Below are 22,115 nucleotides of genomic sequence, written 5' to 3' on the forward strand. Positions count from 1 at the left end.
CATATTGCTTGTTAAAAAGCATTACTTGACTTCTATATCCTGATAAATTCAAACAACTTTGATTAGAGTAATTGTTGTTTTTATTCTATTAGAGTATCTTTAATTGAAATTCAAATAAATTTAGTCTGATATACAAATATTTTCACTCATTCCACCAATGTATTTTTATGTTCAAATGAAGTCTATTATTTAGTAAATAATCTCAATATTTTATTTAAAAAGAAAAACACAGTTTGAAGTTACAGAAAAAGGTAAAATGAAACTATATAGTTAAAATGATTAGATGGCTGTTCAGAGATTTAGTAAGCTGATAAAGCACTTACCTTATATCTTCTCAATCTATTTTGATTCTTCACACCACAGATAGTTCCCTGAACAAATCTAGAGTGATCCTTAAGCAAAGAATCAGGAGCAAGTCCTAAATACCTATCAGTATGGCCCAAACCCTATTCCTCCCTTCATATCACCCCAAAAGTGACATTAAGTTTCATAATTTTTAAATACATTATTTTAGTGGGAGGCACACCTGCTGATTGTCAGGGATTACTCCTAAATCAATTAAAGGGAACACATTTATTAGTTGTCAGGGATCACTCTCAGTGGTGTTGAAGGGACCATAGATCATGCTGGAGATTGAAACTGGGTCAGCAACTGCATGCAAGCAAGACACCCTCCCTGCTCTTTCAGCTCTCAGGCCAAACATATTTTTTTTCAGGTATAGTCTCTAAAGCAATTCTCCGAGGGGATGGAGGTAACATGATATTCAAATGATCCGGGTGGTTCAGAGCCAGGGCATAACAATGAAGAGCTTCTCTAACCCTGTAAAGCTGGAAAACACAAGACCCACTCTGGCAGTGCCAGAAACATCCCGGACCATACCAATAGGTGATTGGGAATCCCCAGTGCTCAAGGTGCTTTGTACCCTGGTTCAAACTGATGGTAACTTTACATTTACTAGATAAAAATCTACAAGTGGCATTCCTGCATCAAAGGCTATTTCTATTTGCTCTAAATTTAATATTCTTTCTACTTTTACAATAAAGTCTGATCAATTCACTTGCATACCCACAGAGATATTTCTTTTCTATGCACCCTTTCAATATTTCATCAGTCTTTTTGAAAGACTATTCTCACCACTCTAACATGATATTTATTGTGGTTTTTATAGGATCTCTTTAATAACAATTGAAGTTGGATATTTAGCTGTGTGCTTATTGGTTACCATCAGAGAAATGTTTATTCAAATATTTTGTCCTTTTTAAAAGTAAATTGCTGATTCTCTTCATCATTAAGTTGTATGGATTTGTTACATATTTAAACATTAACCACTGTCCTAATTATGATGTAGTCAGTATTCTTTTCTTAAACTAGCTAAAAAAAATCTTGGAACTTCTACTGGTTTTGTCTGAGTAACATCTGTAACTCCTTTTAGAGTCTTCTAAATGCCTATAATTAATTTCTATTGCTTGCTATATTCAGAGTGGATTCATTTCCTTAGGAATCACTAGTTGATAATAATAGTGATCTAACTAGATAAGATGAGATCAGGGAAATAATTCAAAGCATATGCTTTGCTTTAAGGACTCAATCTCTGACACTATATGAGTAGGAACAACCTTGGAGCCCCGAGCTGGATTGAGTCCTTATTATTATTATTGGGTGTTACCAAACTACACAGAAAACAACCAGAAAAATTATATAATATGAACAAAGGTTTCAATGGATAAGTTCTTGTTTAATATTTTGGTAGCTCACATTAATTTCTAGGTCTTGTATATACTGCACATTGTATTTTTGGAATGCAGTGTCATTATAGTTGTGTTGGTTTTGGTAGAGTTTTAATACAAAGGTTCTGTAATTTGGAAGTTAAAAAATATCTAAGTATCTATCACAGGACAGAAGATCACTCTTCCAAAAGCATGTACACATATTACTATTCATTGCAGCACTCAGTACAATAACTAAGATTTGGAATCAACCTAGATGTTCAAAAACAGATGAGTGGATCATGAAGATGTGGTATAAATATACAATGGAATACTACATAACTTTAAGGAATGATGCAATCATGCAATTTGCAGCAACATGCATAGAACTGGAAGATGTTATGTTAAATGAAGTTAAATGATGTTATGTTAAATAAAACCAGAAAACATAAATAAGAACGATATTATTTATATTGTTATTTAGAATAACTACATGAAAAATGCAATGGTCTAAATGGGAGTTGCCTCAAACATCTTTGGTTCCAGAGAATAGTGAGGAGAAGGAAAGAAACTAAGTGAAAGAGGAGAAACACAAATATGAAAGGATGGAGACTAGGAGCCAAGTGGTCTCAGATGCATTGGTAGTGTTAAAAAAGGACAGAACTAAATATGCAACTCAAAGGCAACAACAATGGAATCAAGAGACCCAAACTTCAACAATCTAATCTTAAAATGGATCTGTTATACTGGCAGGCTGGGCGATAGGAAAGGAGGTGATGTAGGATGCACATGGGAAACAATGTTGAATACTGGTGGTGAGATCGGTCCTGATGTCTGAAACCAACTATAAAGGATTTTTTAAATGACAATGATTTTAATAAAATAAATTTTTTTAAAGTCTAGGTTAATCATATCCAGAAACTCATTTGTTTAAACTTTTATGTTCCAGTTAGTAAGTAACTGATAAGCTGGATGTTTTCCTATCACAAAATTTATGTTCCAATTGAAGTCATTCATTCTGAGTTTATATTCTGTTGCATTTGGTAAGCAAATTATAAGCCTCTGGTAAAGCTGTCCCTTTAAAATGATTCATCCTGCTGTGATGTAGTAAGTAAATAGCAATGAATTTCAAAGTAATAATTAGAGTTTTGAAAATTAGAGAAGCAGTTAATAAATAAATGTGTATACTATTTTATCTCTTAATAGAGATAAATTCATCTCATATATAATTTCAGTATATTTCTTTATAAGAATTTTTTGATCATGTTATTTGCAAATTCAAATACTTATAAATTTTCCTGTGACTATAGATTGGAAAAGTGAAATCAGATTCCTGATCACATCTTATAAGTTTACCATAGTCTATGCCTATATTTGCTTTAACAATGATATTTTCTTTTAAAAATGGATTACATTTGGAGGGGCTCAGATTTAGTCCAGGCCCTATTTTCAGGAATTACTCTGGCAGACCATTAGCAGTGATGGGGATGGATCTTTCATTGGTCACTTGCAAGACAAACACATTTACCATTTACACATAATTAACACTTAAGTTTTTTGTTTGTTAGTTTTGGGGTCACACCCAGTGATGCACTCAGAAATCGTTCCTGGCTTCAGGGACCATGTGGGATGCCAAGGATCAAACCCAGGCCCATCCTGGGTCAGCAGCTTGCAAGGCAAACACTCTACCATTGTGCTATCACTCTGACCTCTAAATTTTTTTTAAATGAATTTCTATTCTTATATAGAAAAATGAGGAATTTTAGTTGCAATTTTTTTTCTATCTTATCAAATTCTTACCAAGCTCTTTAGGGTTCAAATAAAACATAATTTCTCCCCAGAATAGCTCTTTCTCACCAAAATAGCTAATTACATCTGCTTTGTCTTATAGATTAACATATGACTTTTATTCTTTCATTAGTCTTACAGTTTAGAATAAAGGCAAATGGTGTGAAAAGGTGCAGTAACCTTGTATACTTCAAAACCATAAAAACTAACACTATTATAAATGTTACCTAGGGGCTGGAGAGATAGCATGGAGGCAGAGCATTTGCCTTGCATGCAGAAGGTCAGTGGTTCGAATCCCGGCATCCGAATGGTCCCCTGAGCTTTCCAGAAGTGATTTCTGAGCATAGAGCCAGGAATAACCCCTGAGTGCTGCTGGATGTGACCCCAAAACCTAAATAAATAAATAAATGTGACTTAAACTTTAAAAAATAAAAATAACATAAAGAAAATAAAGTAAAAAATTTTAAAACTTTAAAGGACAAATACTGATTTTAAAAAAAAAGTTTAGTTTTAAACCTATGGGTGGTGTTCTTTACATGACTGAAACCCAAACACAATCATGTATGTAATCAAGGTGTTTAAATAAAAAAAAAAAAGAAGTGAAAGAAGTGAAACCTACAATATAGAAAAGGAAGGATGGGAAAGAAAGAAGTTGAGGAGATCAGCGTAAGAGAAGGTCAGGGACCTTGAGGACATCAGTAACGTAGAGGTTTGGAATATATGTGTATAAACCATAGAGCCAATACCAGTGCAAGCAGAAACCTAATTTCCAATAACCAAAATTAAAAATATGATTGTTAAGGAGGCAGTTTCATGGTAAGAGGGAACCTACAGACATTCGTGAAGTAAATTTCATACTGATGCTTGGATTGGTGTTGTAACATTATGTGCTGAATCTCTGTTTAAAAAGAACTTTGTAAATATGGTGACTTAGTAAAAGAAAAAGTTTAAAAGTGGCTTGGGAAAGATTAAAACATTACTTTAAACGGGAGTCTATATATATCATATGGTTGTCATGATTCTGCTAGCTTCTGTGCAGGTAAGGAAAAGAAGAATAACCAGATAGCTATGGTGACGTAAAACACAAGTCTAATTAAAAAAATCAAATACAGAATATTTTAGTTTTGTCTATGTGCTTTTCCAATGCCAAAAATATAAATTTCATCTTGCCCAAAATATCTGAACTGCAATTCATTCTATATTCTCTTGAAAATATCTGGGCCTGGAGAGATAGCACAGTGGCGTTTGCCTTGCAAGCAGCCGATCCAGGACCAAAGGTGGTTGGTTCGAATCCCGGTGTCCCATATGGTCCCCCGTGCCTGCCAGGAGCTATTTCTGAGCAAGACAGCCAGGAGTAATCCCTGAGCACCGCCAGGTGTGGCCCCCCCCCCAAAAAAAAATCTATTGTTGTGGATAAAATTGTCCCCTCAGTCTCTTGGACATTAGGAAATAATGAGTCATTAGTCAAATAAGAAACTCAGTCTTTCTCTGCAACACAAACTGCTTTTGCAGCCTTTCTCAAGAAGTTAAAAGCAAGCACTGTAATTCCAGAGACAGAATACAAATGTTTTATGCCCAAATTTTGTTTAAAATTCATGAGAAACTTATCTATAAAATAGGTTTAAACATTCTTTTGTATTCTGAGAATCTACAATGACAAATAGCAAAAATATTTTTATCTAACTCCATTTTTTGTTGAAAGGAGAAAAACAGAGACATTATCAAAATGTCCTTATTCCTTCTCAATTCTCCACCTGTTTTCAACATTTGGGAACTATTCTATACTTAGGCTTTCAGACAATAAATATACATATATGCAAAGTTTATTAATAATTAAAAGTTAATCATCTTTATGATTTTAATAATTTATCATTTTCATTGGAAATAAAATAACTCAGTATATTACCAAGGCACTATCTACCCTTCAGAAGAGCATTATTTTAAATTATTGCTCAACATTTATATCTTCATTTGAGTTACACCAACATTTAATAAAATAAAAATCTACACATTAGCATCTTGCTGGGATAAAGAGAATTTCTTTTCACTTACCATTACAAAATAATTTTTGTGCTTTATCTACCAAGCCAAGGCCTATCCTCAAGAATTTAAAAATGGAGAAAAACTAGTTAAATAAAAGTTACCTTCCACAAAACACTGCATTTTTAATTGTCCATTAAAGAAAGAAAAGAATATAAAAACAAATTTAGATGACTACTAATTTTCCTAAGGCGATGACATTTAAAATTTGTTTGATTGAGAGAGACTAACTTCTTGGGAGCTAGACTTTACTTCGTTCTTTTAAGTATAATAAGAAAATATCAAACCCCCAAATTCTTCAATTAGTTTTTTAAAAAATATTTTATTTCCTAACAGAGGGTGTGCTAAGTGTCAATCAGATGCTACATTCTCTGAATTCAGCCCTTCTTAAGTATATATCTTCATCATCATATTCAAAGAGGCACAATTTTCTGAAGCAAAATAACAAGGGCTCTGGTAGTTCGAGACCCATGTGAATACAATATGTGGATACTGTCATGTGACTATGTCAAAATAGGTGATTTGGGCTCTTTAATTTCTACGTCTAAGAATAGTATATCTTAAGGTGAGACCCAATCATATCTTAAGTATATTAAATGGGCAAATATAATAATGGCATCTGTGATAGATTTGTGTTCCTCTGTGTATTCATGCCCTTTTCCAAAGAACTGTATAGATCTTCTTACCAAGAAATGGAATGTAATTTTTCTTCCATTAAATCTGAATCAGGGATCATATTGTGACCTGCTTTAGCTAATGAACACAGAGGATACAACATGTATGGTTTCAATCCTAGAACTCAGGAAGCTCTGCACCTTTTCTTTCACTCTCTTGGAATGCTGCACGACATGGAAAGAAGCCCAGTTAAACAGATGGTGAATGAGAGACTTTTGGAGAAAGTCCAGTTTTCCCAGTCATCTGTGCTGACCCCACTATAGACTCACTAGCCTGAGCTAATTATACCATTGCCCCAACCACACACTTTTCCACTCTACCGCTCCACCCACCCAATGACAGAAACAGTAAGCCAAGACAATACAGTACAGTCTATACGTAGAACAGTTGTTCAGTGGAATTTTACTTAGCAAAATATAAGCTTTGCAAATTGCTATTTTAAGTCAAAATATTTTGTAGTAGATTTTACCACAGCAAAAATACAACTTATATAGAATTTTATCTATATTTTGTCATAATATTATGCCATTGAAGATAACATTCTCTATTATCTCCTAGAAGTTCTTAATGAATAAACTCTCATTAATGATTTATTTTATGTAATGCATACCACTACTTAGAATAAAGTAATTATTTTAGATCCATTTGATTGGAATACAGTAATAAAATGAACAGTCATTTATTGAACTTCTCTAAACTTCCTATAATCATATCAAAATTTCTCAGCCATAAATAATAACAAAGTTTAAGTAATAAAAATGTTTTTAGTTCTACATGAAACAAGTGCTGAAACATAAGCACAAATTACATTTATTTGTTCTCTCTTGAATATTTTTTGTATTTTTAATTAGATCACTTTTTAGTACAATGTTGTTCATGATTGAGTTTTAGTCATGCGATGTCCAACACCCACCCCTTCACCAGCGTAAATTTCTTGCCATCAGTGTCCCTAGTATTAAATTTTTATTATCGATTAATAATATTTTAATATTCACCACTTGAACTAAGAAAACACATTTTTGTTTTCTTTTTTGCCACACCCCGCTATGCTCAGGGGTTACTCCTAGCTTTGCACTCAGAAATTACTACTGGCAGGGTGTGGGGATCATATGGGATGCCAGAGATAAAATATTGGTTAGTCACAAGCAAGGCAAATCCCTACTTGCTGTGCTCCCTCTCTGACTCTGAATATGTGAACATTTGAAGCATTCTAGTTTTATAATTCCATGAATCACATTGACTTTGACTCCCAAATATAATTAATATCTGCATATCCTCATTTTTAAAGCAAAAGAACCATTTACTTCTTCTTTTTTATTTATTTAAACACATAGCTACAACTTATTCATGATTCAGTTTTAATTATATAATGGACACCACCCTTCAACAGTACACATTTCTCACCACCAATCCCCCATTTCCCTCCCAGCCTCTACCCTGCCTGTCTCCGAGTCAGACATTTTACTTCTCTCTTTCTACCTCTGTCTCTGTGTCTGTCTCTCTCTTTTTTCTCTTTTGGAAATAATAGTTTGAACTATTGATAATGAAAGGAAACAGTTCATACAGCTTTATCTTCTTTCAGTACCCAATTTTATACAGAGTGATCAGTTTCAATAATTATTTTCATAGTGAACCCCTCTCTATGCTAATTGTACTGCTTCCCCATTTGTGGCAAGCTTTCTACCATGGACTGGTATTTGTAGCCCTCATCTCTATTTTCTCTGGATATTATCACCATACTATCTTTTATTCCTTATGTTCCACAAATGAGTAAAATTACTCTATGTCAATTCTTCTCCCTCTGATTCATTTCACTCAGCATAATACTCTCTATATCTATCCATGTATAATCAAATTTTATGATTTCATATTTCCTTAGAGCTGAGTAGTACTCCATTGTGAAGATGTATGAAAATATCTTTAACCACTTATCTAGTGTCAATAATTTGAGTTATTTCCAAATTATGGCAATTGTAAATAGTGCTGTGATGAACATAGGGATGCAGAAAACTTTTCTGTTTGTATTTTTGTGTTCCTAGGGTATATTCCTAGAAGTGGTATTGCTAGATCTTTAACATATCCTCACTTTTGTTATTAAATGCTATTCTTGTATAATTTGGCTAGTTATTGTACAAAGTTAAAAATGAAAGTCCAATTTATAGTCTGCTACTAAATATTCTTGCTATCTCTGGTCGTAGTATCATGCTGCATGGACCTTCTGATTATCTGCTTGCGTCAGTCCTGGATATCTAGACTACCATGTACATCACTAAATTACTGGAAGAAATCCTAGTAACCCTGGCATTACTTGCCTCAATAATTTCTTTCCACAGAAATCTGTCCTATTAGCACAACTAGAATTGGAAAGAGCAGTTAATGATTAACTGCTTGTGAGCTCTGATCATATAATACCTCTAACGTCATCTTTTAAGCCTCTCTTGACACAAACAATGAAACTAGAATGGCACTGTTTGAACCTTCCTATAGATTATAAAGACTTGGCCTCAGGCATGGTTAATTAGCAAAAGAAAACAAATCAACAAAATGTATATGTGAGCTGTCCCTTTTGGGACCTCCAGTATAAAATTGCCTTGAGCATTTACCCATTCCTATCTTACATAAAAGCAACATATGTATTATTGCATATAAATATTAAAATAAAAAACATAAATGAAAAAATGCTAAAATAAAATAACAGAGATGGTTGCAACAGTAGCAGCTGAAGCAGTGAGGTGAGGCCTTGAGACACTGAGCAACTCATCCCTACTCAATTGAGTGTGAAAACCCTAAAACCAATGAACCCAGCAACGGGGCACCAAACTCATAGAGACAACGTAGCAGTCAGTGACCAGATTTAAAATCAAGCTCCTAGGGAATTTGCAAGAGAAAAACATGACAGCAGAAGTGGCTTTAAGCAACAGTGCTGGAAGCATCTACAAGGTGGTACACTGACTTGGTCCAGCCGTGAGGCAGGGATCTGTGAAGCATGGGCCCATCTGTGAGGCCTAGTTCACAGGATGCAGGCATTAGTGCAAGGGAGTGCAGCAGAGGCAAGGCAGGCTAAAAAAGATGCAAAGCCTCTGAGTTTTGGCCATACTGGTCAACGGGGTAGCATGACTGTGAGATGGCCAGCTGTAATATAGCTCATTATGAAAGAGCCAGTAGTGGCAGTGAAGCTGGTGACTGGTGTTGCCTGAGCTAGGAAACTGTCATTGAATGGTGTCCTTACTAGGTCCAACAGTAGACCTGGGAGCTATGTTTGCCTAAAGAGTACCAGATAAAAGAGACCCAAATTAAAGCACCCCAAGGCACATCCTAGTCACAAGTTTAAAGCACAGATAGAAATGGAATAACAAGAGCAGCAAGATCAAAAAAAAATTACATGCAAAAAACATCCTAAATATTTATAATAGATTTATCACAAGCAATCCTCAGGGCTCAAAGGAAGTGGTGAGATAGAGTGAAAAACTCAATGAAATGAATGCCTCACCACAAATATTTCACCGGGCCAGATTTTCATTCAGTTTGAAGGAAGGATACACAGCTCCATAGATAAGATCAGTAAGCCATTAGAAAGACTCACAAAACAAGGAAGAGGAGAGAAAGAAGAGAGAGAGAGAGACAGAGACAGAGAGAGACAGAGACAGAGAGACAGAAAGAGACAGAGACAGAGAGAGAGAGACAGAGACAGAGGGAGAATCTAAATAAGTAGAATCAGAAATGAAAAGAGGATGGGGCCAGAGTGGTAGTCTGACCCAGCCTGAAGTGAGTTCAATCCTCAGCATCCCTAACCCAGGAGCTATTTCTGAATGCAGAGCCAGGAGTAACCCCTTAGCATAGCCAGGAATGCCCACCCCCCAAAAAAGAAAAAGAAAGTAAGAAATGAAGATGGGGATGTCACTATAGATACCACAGAAATACAAGGGTTAAAAGTTTTAGCTCTTGTACTGAGTGCTTTGATAAATAACTGTGTGCATATATCCTCTTGAATTTATATTTTTCTGCCTTGGGAATAGATACACAGAAGTGCAATTTCTTGGTAATATGGCAGTTCAAATCTGAGTTTACTGTGAACCTTCCATACTGTTTTTCATAATGATTGAATCAGATAATATTGACACTAACAGTAAATTGGAGTTTCTTTTTCACTATATCTTTGTCAACAGAGATTGCTCCCAGTATTTTTGCTATATCCCATCATCTCTGGCATAAGATGATTATCTCATTATAATCTTGATTTAGATTTCCCTAGTGACAAGTGATGATGAGCAGTTTTTATGTGCCTGTTGGCTATTTGTTGGTCTTCCTCAGAGAAATGTTCATTCATTTTTCTCTCCCCATTTTTTAAAATATCAAGGATTAATCTTTGTGAATATTTAGAATAACTGCATGAGGAAATGTGATGGTGTAAATGAGATTGTCTAGGACACTTCTGGACCCAGAACAGAAGTAAAGAAATTGAGTGGAGGAGGAGAAAGACAGATGTCAAGGGTCAAGACAGAGGACAAGGGTCAAGGGGACTCAGGTGCATTGGAGGTGTAAGGAAGAACAGAATTAAATCCACATCTTAGAGTCAAGAACAATGAAATCATGAGACCCAAATGTTATCAACCAAATTTAAAAATATGTCTGTTATGATGGTAGGCTGGGGCAGCAGGGGTGGGGTATGGATGTGGGGGTATGGGATAGATTCCAGAACCAATGGTGAAGGGAGGTTGACCCTGATGGTGAGATTGGTGTTGAAACATTGCATGTTTAAAACTTACATACAAGTAAATTAGTAAATGCTGTCAATAAAAAAATTAAAACATAAAAATCAGGTCATATAATAATAAATAAATTAAATAGAAATTTACCAGTCTAAACCTCAAAGGAGTTTTCAACACATCATGTCAATAGCACAGTTACAGAATCAAATCTGAAAAAATGAGACATCAAACTAAGAAGTTTCTGTACAACAAAAGAAACACAAGCTAAAATTGAAAGATAGCTGAATGGGAGAAGATATTTGCACTTAACATGTCAGATAAAGAATTGATATCTAGTATATACAAAGTACTCTAGAACAAAAAAGATAACAGAATAAGTGAAAATGGACAATATTACATAGGAATTTTCAAGACAGGGAAACATACAGTGAAGGAAGAAATTTTTCTAGAGGAGGAAGGGAGGTAGTATGCATGGGCACATACAAGAATCATGTTGCTATCTGAATTTATGAGAACAATTTAATATTTCTATCCCTAAACTTAATCAAAGCTGAGGTTGATGAAGGGTAGAGATGTCTTGATTGACAGTGACAAAGATAAGTAGATGACTTCAAAAATTCTTGTTGGAAAAATTAGACAGGTAGATGAATAGATGATAGATAGAGAGATGGATAGGTATGTATATAATAAAGAGATATAGATATAGAGAGATAGAGATAGATGAAAGATGATAGATACATAGATAGATAGATAGATAGATAGATAGATAGATAGATAGATAGATAGATAGATAGATAGATAGATAGATAGATAGATAAAATTATAATCTTCAGTTATCAAGCTAGTTCATTAGTAAAACAAACAAAAGAGCTTTTGTGTTACTATTCCTATTATGAAATGCTTCACCCATTTAAAGTAATTCAAACAATGCTTCATCTAGAAAGTGCAAAGAATGAAAATCAATCTATTTGATTGTAAAATCTATTTTATTTATGTTAAAAACTATTCCATTATAAATGCCCTCTAACATCATAAATCTTGTTACCCCACAAAAACCCAAACTTAAATATTCAAAACTGAAGACATAGTTTTTTTTGCTATGTGGTCTTTATTAATATTATTGTTGTTATTATTATTTTAATAATCTTTGTTTAAGCAGCATGATTACAAATATGTTTGTGGTTGGGTTTCAGTTATAAGAAAGAACACCCCCTGCTTTACCTGTGCAACTTTTCCTCCATTTTATGCCTCCATTCCATTTCCTCTATTGCCACCCATCTACCTCCTCCTCCATCTTCAAGACAGGAATTCTACTTCTCTCAATGACTACCATTGTCATGGTAGTTGTTAGTGTAGTTATTTCTCTAACTGCACTCACCACTCCTTGTGGTAAATGAAGCTATAAATTTTTTTTGAAGACAAAAATTTTTGCTACCCTCTCATTATTTTCAAATGGAACTCATCTCAGGGGGTATATTTTAAACCAGATTTATATAAAATTTTGCAACAATTTATGTCTAGTTCATTTTCTGAATATATCTTCTATACCTATATAGCATTTGTGCTCATATATAAAATGAATATAAAATACCAATATATGTATTTTATAATTTACAAATAATTGTGATAAAATCCATGATTGACAAATTTCAGTTACTTGGCAGCACTAATGCAGAATTTGCATAAAATTAGTGAGCAATCTAACCCCCCCTCTGAAAATAAAGTTCAATAGCTTAGAAAAAGGAAACATTATCCTTGAAAAAAATTAGTTTGAAGATTTCTCTCTTCTGGTTAACATTAGAATTCATAGTGTTCTTTTGTGCAATTCATTAAAATTTTCTACATTAATGGAGGGAAAGTGCTATAAATTAACATTTGCTGAAGAGAATAACTTCAAGTGACAAGTATACCATCATTATGTATTATTGAATACTAACAAACTCTGACATTGATTGATCTGTATTGAAAGAAATACAGGTATTTCACAAAATCAGCAGAAAAGTTGGAGAAATAAATTTGTGTTATGTTTTGAGAAAATAGTTCAAATTACTCACCTAACTGATCAATTTAAGAAACTTATTTCCACACTGAACACTAAGCATTGTAGTGCATACATTTTTATGATGGGTCCTGGAACCTTGAAAGTAATTATTACACAGTCTAGTGATTTTATGCTTTGGAGGGTGCAAAGGAGCTCCCAATTTCATCTCTGGATAGGCACTTATGACTGTGCAAAAGTTCTATTACCTGAAGCATAGGGGGTTTTTTTTTTTTGAGACTTTTTTAATTATAGGCAAATAAATCAAATATTTAGAAGTCAAATGAAAAAACACAGATCCACTCATATGCATGCGTTATGGGAAAAAAATCACAAAATTACTTCTAAAATTTAAGTAGAGATTTTTTCCTAAAAGTTGGCCAATTCCATAAAAAAGAAAAAGTGACCAGAAATAAACTTTTTGATAGTATGTATTTTTTCTAATAATTTTTCTTGTTGATAAAAGTTTTGTATATCTATCATGTTATTTTTGGACAAATGTCAGGTTTAATGCATTGAATATATTCTGCAATAATATTTTAATGGAGACTTAATTGTTAGCTTAATGAGCTTATGAGATTACAAACATATAAAATAGAAAATACATGGCTATTAAAAAGGAATCTTAAAACACTGTGCAAGAGTAACTTAATTCTGTATTCATAAGGTAGGATACAGAAAATACTATCAAAAGAAAAACATTTTCAATTACCATTTGTATGATTTTTTTTCTTGAGAACATTGTGGTAACTCATGCATTAGATAGTATTGAGGCTTCTGGCTCTCTTTTCTTCTTATTAAGAGCATGGTTTCAATTTCACTTCAGTTATTTGAATTACAAAGCTGCTCTAAATTTCTGTTTCATAGCACACTGGCACACTCTATAGGACAGTTAAAATAATGAATATGGTCTCCAAACAGTTGCCTGATGTCATTAAATTTTGCTGTCAAACAAAAATTATATGATATTTATATAGAATAAGTACAAATTTTTGTTATAGATGAGAATAGCATACAAGTTAAAACAGTTTATATATATGGATATATATATTCTTGTAGACCTAATAATCTGAAGGACAATAAATGAAGGTTACCACTGACCAAATGACAATAATTTTGTCTTGTGATTATTTTGTTTCCAGTAATCAGTAATAAATATGCTAAATTTATATCCCCACAATAATGATTAGAGTAATATTTATATTTTATCACTGTAATTATAATTTTATATACTAAAACACATGCTATGATAATAAAACCGTTTTCAGAGCATAATCCTGTTTTATATTTTACCTATAGGTTAAATCTAACTTATGTTTCAACGTTTATATACAGAGTTGTAATCATTATCTAAAGACTCATTCACTACTCATTATAGTTCCACGGATAGTTTTATCAGTAACTCTAGTGCCAAAGTAGTCAGTGAAAGAAATATAAAACTTGAAATAATTGGTCAATTATATGTTTATTCTTTTTAGTATAAAAATAACATATAAAATAGAACATATAAAATATAAAACTTGAAATAATTGGTCAATTATATGTTTATTCTTTTCAGTATAAAAATAACATATAAAAATAATTGTATTTGTCAAGCTAATAACAAAAATTCTAAACAATCTTTTTCTAACATTATGTGGCAGGTTTAGATGACAATAAATTTAAAGAAATATGAATTGCAACTAATTTACTAACTAACACAAAATAAGGGAAAAGTTTATCTCTAGGGCAAAAAGTGAGGGAACATTATATATTAGGGATAAAGATAGAGAAAGTTCCAAAGGTGCAGCACAATATTTCTATATTTTGTCAATGAGCCTATGTGTGCCTTTTATGTATATAATATAGTTGATAATAATAAAGTTGAAAATAAAATAAAGTTTTAAAATGTAAAATACAATTTTGGCAACATATGTATTCTTTTTGTTTAGTCCTTCTCTATGACAATGAGAATACCAAATTATTTTATTTTTGTTGGTAAAATAAAATAGTTCAGGTTTTCTAGAATTCAGTTGTTACTTTGCTTTAATTAGGATAACATTCTGCTTCAAGTAAAATAATCAATATCCAAATAATATCAGGTCAAAACGCAAGGTTTTATTTTCAAGTTAAAAATGAATACAAGTAATCCAGGGATATAATGATATTACTATTCAAATTCCTATTCATAATGTAAGATAGACCTTCACCATCTTATCCTATTTCCAAATTGTAGAATCCATAAAAACAAAGGAAAGGAATCAATAAAGCCACATAAAAAAATTTTTGGACTCAAACTATAGTGATGAGATTATCAGTAGAGGATGAGGGAAAAGTGCTTGGAGTAAAGAGGGCCCAAGTGACTGTGATGTTGGAATGTTAGTTCGTTGACGGTGAGTGTAATGAGATCATATTTATTTAGAAGAGAGGGAAATGAGACTCATAAAACATATACAGTCTTGGAAATCAATATTACTCAATTAAAAAAGCATTGAATGTATAATGCTATAGAGCATTATTCAGACAAAAAAGAAAACTTGATATTGGTCACAACACAAATGCAACTGGAAGTAATATGCTAAAGGAGATAAATCAAGTAAAGAAAGAAATACTGTATAATATCACTTATATGTGAGAATTCAAAGAAATCTTTCAAGATTTTTTTTTTGGTTTTGGTTTTTGGGCCACACCCATTGTTGCTCAGGGGTTACTCCTGGCTATGTGCTCAGAAATCGCTCCTGGTTTAGGGGGACAATATGGGACGCCAGGGGATCGAACCACGGTTCATTCTAGGTTAGCACTTCAAGGCAGACGACTTGCCACCGCTCCAGCCCCTCTCTCAGAATTTTTTGAAAACACAAAACTAAATCAGATACAGAGAATAGACTGGTATTTGCCCCCGCAAAAAAAGGAATTGTTAGTAGGCCAAGTAGGTGATGAGTTTAAAAGGGCACAAATGTCCACTTTTAAATTAAATAAACTATGAGGATAAAAGGTAGAATAATGAGTAGAGTTAAGGGTACTATAGTACATATATGAAAATTATTGAGTAAATCTTAAAAGTTTTTAACATAATACATGTAATAACTGTGTGAAATTTTGTACTTGTGGTAACTAGATTTATTATGTGGTCATTTTTCAATAAATACAAATAGCAAACCATTATATTATATAGATAAGTATAATAGAAAATCACTTTTATCTCAATTTATTTTAACAAAAGGACCTGCTCAGTGGTAGAATACATGATTTTATGTATGTAAGCCCTAGGTACAGCTGGCTATGACCCAAAGAAAGGAAGAGGAAAGGAGGAAGATCGGAGGTGAAGGAGGAGGAAGAGGAGAAGATAAAGAAACAAAAGTATGATGGTATATGCTAAGCTTTCTAGAATTGCTACTCCATAAGTTAACATAAAAAGTAAATTTTTCTTATGTGAAATAGACCATACAGTGATGTAGGACAGTTCTAAAGCATAAATTTTTCCCATATAGCTTGAATCAGAAGTTATTTCACTAGCAAGCTCTTAGTTAAAACTTACACAGAAGTTCCAAGGCTTAATTCTGTAGTTATATACAAATAACTTCAGTAGCCTTTATTTGGACCCTCAGAATAAAATGTTCAATTAACTTAAAATTTCAGAGAAACTCTGAAGTGTTTACATTCTAAGGTATTTTCAAAACTATGTACTGCAAACAAAATCATGTCTGTTTCACTTAATTAAGAGATAAAATGTTGAGGATTACAGAATTCTAGAAATGGGGATTCGTATGAAGCTAAGTTAGCATAAGCAAAGATGATTATCTTGAAGGAGGTAAGAGTAGCTTTTGAAGTCAAAAAAGACAGTGTTTGTAGAGAGTAGGGGAAAAACAGATGGTTTTCTAGATGTGCGAAGTAAAGGAAGGCAAAGGAAGGCTGGTGTGTAAGCGAACTGCTGAAACAGCCCAGATTGCACGTTAGGAAGTCGTGGGAAATAATGGGAGATCAGTAGCTTGGGCCAAATTCTAATGAGGCTTTTAAAGTTTCTGACTGCTAGCTAAAATTTGAGATTTTTATGGTAACTGAAGCAGATGATTGATTGATGAGGAGAAAAAACATTGTGCCGATTAAATGTTGACCATTATAATTTTCAGTGCAACAGCTGCTACTGAAATTGCAGCAATTCAAAATGAAAAATAGACACTGTTGTTCTGAAATAGCTTGTTCTATTTGAAACCCTGTAGCATTAGTGTATGCTCTATAGTTTTGCTAAGAACATGGTGGGATGCAGGTTCCTTTTTTTTTTCATTTTACCATAATGACTTTCTCTATGGATTGAGAACTCAAACAGAGCAACAATTTCACAGCTAGGGTTGGAGTGTGGGTTGTGTAATGTTGAGGAAGCATTTTTTCAAAGATACAGAAACTCCTCCCTACTATATAATTAAGATTTATACCTGAAATAAAAATTAAAAAAAATCAATTTCCTAAGGTTAAGGACCTAAGCTGTTTTTCTAATCAAGTTTCGTTATCCATTTATTATATGTATATATTACTTGATGACTGTTTTCTTAGCAAAAAAATGTTAATGATGTAATTTGACTATATATTTTTACTTTATGATTAATGTTCACAGAACTTAACATGTTCTGTAAACCTTGAGGTAGAAATACTCTATAGAAATAACTTACAATTAGAGCCAGAGAAATAGCATGGAAGTAGGGTGTTTGCCTTGCATGAGGAAGGACGGTGGTTCGAATCCCAGCATCCTATATGGTCCCCCGAGCCTGCCGGGAGTGATTTCTGAGTGTACAGCCAGGAGTAACCCCTGAGCACTGCCAGGTGTGACTCAAAAACTTAAAACCAAAAAAATAAAATAAATAACTTACAATTAAACTCAGGATTACTAATCACTTTCTACTGTAGGTAAAACATTTTGATTCTAGGTGATCACATTAGCTTTTATATTTTAAATTCACACTATTTGTATTGTTAAAGAAATTATATTACATTCCAAAAATAACATGCTATGCTTCCTTGTTTACTTACTTATATAGCATTTCCAAACCTTTAATTTATTATAGTTTGCTTTGCCATATCAAGAAATTTGGACATCAACCTAACAAAGGAAAGATCCCAACCTGTTCTCAAAAAATAATGCCTGTAGCAGTTAGGAATTTAGATGGCAAAAGAAGATATTTGAAGTCAGAGAGACCAATTGTAAGATAAGTGATAAGGGTAGGAACAAATTGTGTAAGGCATACTAGAAACAGATTTAAGAACATCTTAGGAGTTGAATGATATCTGATTTTGGACAAATTGAACAAACCAGTACAGATAAAATGTCCTATCAACAATCCAGATTAGATAGTTTTGCTTAGGATAACAGTGGAGTTTTCTGGGTTACTGTGAGGAGAGAATAGCAGAGACATCACTGAGTAGCATGTTGCTATAGCAACTGTAATATGTCGGTAAAAGTGAAGTTCACTATTTCTGCCAGTGACCAGCAGTAGTTTATAGAAGGCTGAAAATATATTAGTGTCCTTATTTTTTGTTACAGAAAAGTGATTCTCATGTGGATACCATAAACATTGTTAAGACTAGAACAGAAGCAGTACCTTAACTACTAATCAAATGTTCTCCAGTACCAACTCAAGACAAGTTCTGTATAAAAGTGCATTCATCAACTGTTCTGCTCTAGAGAAATATAATTGTTTAATAGCCATGTGCTCCTTAATCCTTATCTATAAGAAAGAATAATAGTTATGCCTGTCAAGTAGTTATAGCTTGATACTGTGGTTATTAGAAACTGCATGGCACATGTTAAATAAGTGCAAATAGTAGGCATTACTATCATAGTTATCATCTTCACATAATTAAAATGATACAGTGATACAGACAAGGGATTATAAAAAATATCTAGGCATTTTAAAATTTGGCATTTTAGTTCTGTAATCTTGGGTAAATATTTTAACCTATCTATAATTCATCATCCTCATGTATAAATAGGAAATTATCACTCCCCTGTCTTCCAGAGTTATTATATGAATTAAATGATTGAATTAATTAATTGTAAAGCATTTCAGTCAGTATCCAATATATACAAAATATTAAACCAAATTTCAATAAGTAAATAAGCAAATGAAATAATTACATTCTTCTTGCAGTTTCCACTTTCCTCTATTACTATTTTTGAAGATTTTTTTTTGCATCTGTGGAGGAGAAGAATACCGAGTACCTAGAGGCTACCCTCAAATACACCTAGCCAATAGGGCAGATGGGTTGATGCTTCATTCCAGAAATAGCTTTCTGTTCAGGACAGCAACTCTAGAGACCTCCAGGGTATTATTGGTAGTACTTGGGATCCTCCAAGACTAAACCTGGCAATTTGATGAGAGTCATGTCATATAAGGGTTCAAGCTAAGGGTCCTATGCATGCAAAGCATATGAGCCTGAAATTAACATCATTCATGACCCAATATTTCTCCCTTTTATAGAAGTAATTTTTGGCCAAATTTTGTGCTTTTTCTATAAAGTCAGAATTCTTTTTTTTAATCTTTATTTATACACCGTGATTACAAACATGATTATAGTTGTATGATTAAAGTCATGTAAAGAACACCCCCCTTCACCAGTGCAACATTCCCACCACCTATTTCCCAGATCTCCCTCCTCCCCACCCCCCATACCTGTACTCGAGACAGGCTTTCTACTTCCCTCATTCATTCACATTGTTATGATAATTTTCAGTGTAGTCATCTCTCCAACTGCACTCATCACTCTATGTGATGAGCTTCATGTCCTGAGCTGCACCTACCAGCCCTCATCTCTCTTGTCTCTGAGATACTATTAAAAATGTCTTTCATTTTTCTTAAAGCCCATAGATGAGTGAAACCATTCTGTGTCTTTCTCTCTCCCTCTGACTTACTTTACTCAGCATAATAGATTCCATGTACATCCATGTATAGGAAAATTTCATGACTTCATCTCTCCTGATGGCTGCATAGTATTCCATTGTGTATATGTACCACAGTTTCTTCAGCCACTCATCTGTTGAAGGGCATCTTGGTTGTTTCCAGAGTCTGGCTATTGTAAATAGCGCTGCAATGAATATAGTAGTAAGGAAGGGATTTTTGTATTGTATTTTTGTGTTCCTTGGGTATATTCCTAGGAGTGGTATAGCTGGATCATATTTTCCAGTTTGTGACGGAATCTCCATATCACTTTCCATAAAGGTTTTACTAGATGGCATTCCCACCAGCAGTGAAAAAGAGTTCCTTTCTCTCCACATTCCTGCCAACACTGCTTGTCCTCATTCTTTGTGATGTGTGCCAATCTCTGGGGCGTGAGGTGGTACCTCATAGTAGTTTTGATTTGCATCTCCCTGACGATTAGTGATGTTGAGCATCTTTTCATGTGCCTTTTGGCCATTTGCCTTTCTTTTTTTTCAAAGTGTCTGTTCATTTCTTCTCCCCATTTTTTGATGGGGTTAGTTGTTTTTTTCTTGTATAGTTCTGTCAGTACCTTGTAAATTTTGGATATTAGCCCTTTTTCTGATGAGTATTGGGTGAATAATTTCTCCCACTCAGTGGGTGGCCTTTGTATTCTGGGCACTATTTCCTTTGAGATGCAGAAGCTTCTCAGCTTAATATAGTCCCATCTGTTTATCTCTGCTTCCACTTGTTTGGAAAGTGCTGTCTCCTCCTTAAAGATGCCTTTAGTCTCAATGTCCTGGAGTGTTTCACCTACATGTTGTTCTATATACCTTATAGTTTCAGTTCTGATATAAAGGTCTTTAATCCATTTGGATTTTACCTTTGTACATGGTGTTAGCTGGGGGTCAGAATTCTAATAAAAGTAAAAAAAGCACAGACGATACCAAAAAAAATTTATTTATCTTGACTTTGTGCCAAACATTCTTATAAGTACTATATTATTTAATCCTTACCAAAAAAGACTGTAGGTAAGTTTTATTTATTGAAAATAAAAGATCTATAAAATTAGACTAATTCAATAACTTAATATTGGCAAATGTCAGCTTTATTTTAATTCACATTTTTAAAAATGTGAACATTAATTTTCTTTAAAATATATACAAAATTTATTGAATATGCTTAAAATAAAATTTTATTAACTATCAATGATTTTTATCTGTAACTAATGGTGAATCTATAAAAATTTGTTAACAAGGAATTATGAGTTACTTTTAATAATGTGGTATTTTACTTTCTTGTAGAATCAGCCTGTCTAGTCCTGTTTCTACAGAGTGCAATGTTGTATTTTATGCAAAAGAAAATTTACTGAATTGTTTATGTAATTTATTATTATTGAATTTAGTGGAAGATGTATATTAACATGAACTTAAAAAGCCTACTTCATAATACAGAAGATAAATACAAGATGGTATCACTTATCTGTAGTATTTAGAATAACTGCACAGGGTATGCAGAAGTGTTAAGGGGATGCCTGGATCACTCTTGACCTAAGCATTTAGTGAGAAGGAAAGAAATAGGGTAGAAGGGGAGAAAGAGATGTAAAATAACAGGGGATAGAACCAAGGGTGTTCAAGCACATTGGAGTATTTAGGAAGGACAGAACTAAATATCCAAATAAATAACCAAATCAACCACATGAAATAAGACACAAACTTTAACAACTAAACATTTTAAAATAATTTTTATTGTAAGCAAAGTGTATTACAAATCATTCACAGTAATATTTTAGGTAAATAGTAACATTGAATCAGGGTCAATTCCACCACAACCATTGTTGTCTTCCCTCCACCTCTGTTCTCAGCATGCATCCCATATCCACCTTCCTTTGCCCACCCCACCCCCAGGCTGCTAGTATAAGTAGTCCCCTCTGTGCCTAACTTGTCGCTGGCTTTTGATTTGGTGTTTAAGTCTGATCAATTTATTTCTATTTCTACTCAATGTTCATATGACTGTTTGGTCTTGGTACCATCCATTTTCCCCCTCAACTTATGAGGCAGAACAAGATGATTCAAGTTCTGTGGTTCTTTTTGAAGAAAAAATTTTTAAAACAAAACAAAAAAAGTGAACAACCAAAAAAGCAAAAAACAAACAGAAAACTGGGAGGAGTCCATCTAGAAGTTACAAATATCAATTTAAGAGAAGAAAAAGAAAAATGAAGAAAATCATAACCAAAAGACAAAAAATACAAAAAAAGAAACAGGCCAAAAAA

Source organism: Suncus etruscus, chromosome 8, assembly GCF_024139225.1.
Source record: "Suncus etruscus isolate mSunEtr1 chromosome 8, mSunEtr1.pri.cur, whole genome shotgun sequence".
In the NCBI taxonomy this organism is placed as follows: domain Eukaryota; kingdom Metazoa; phylum Chordata; class Mammalia; order Eulipotyphla; family Soricidae; genus Suncus; species Suncus etruscus.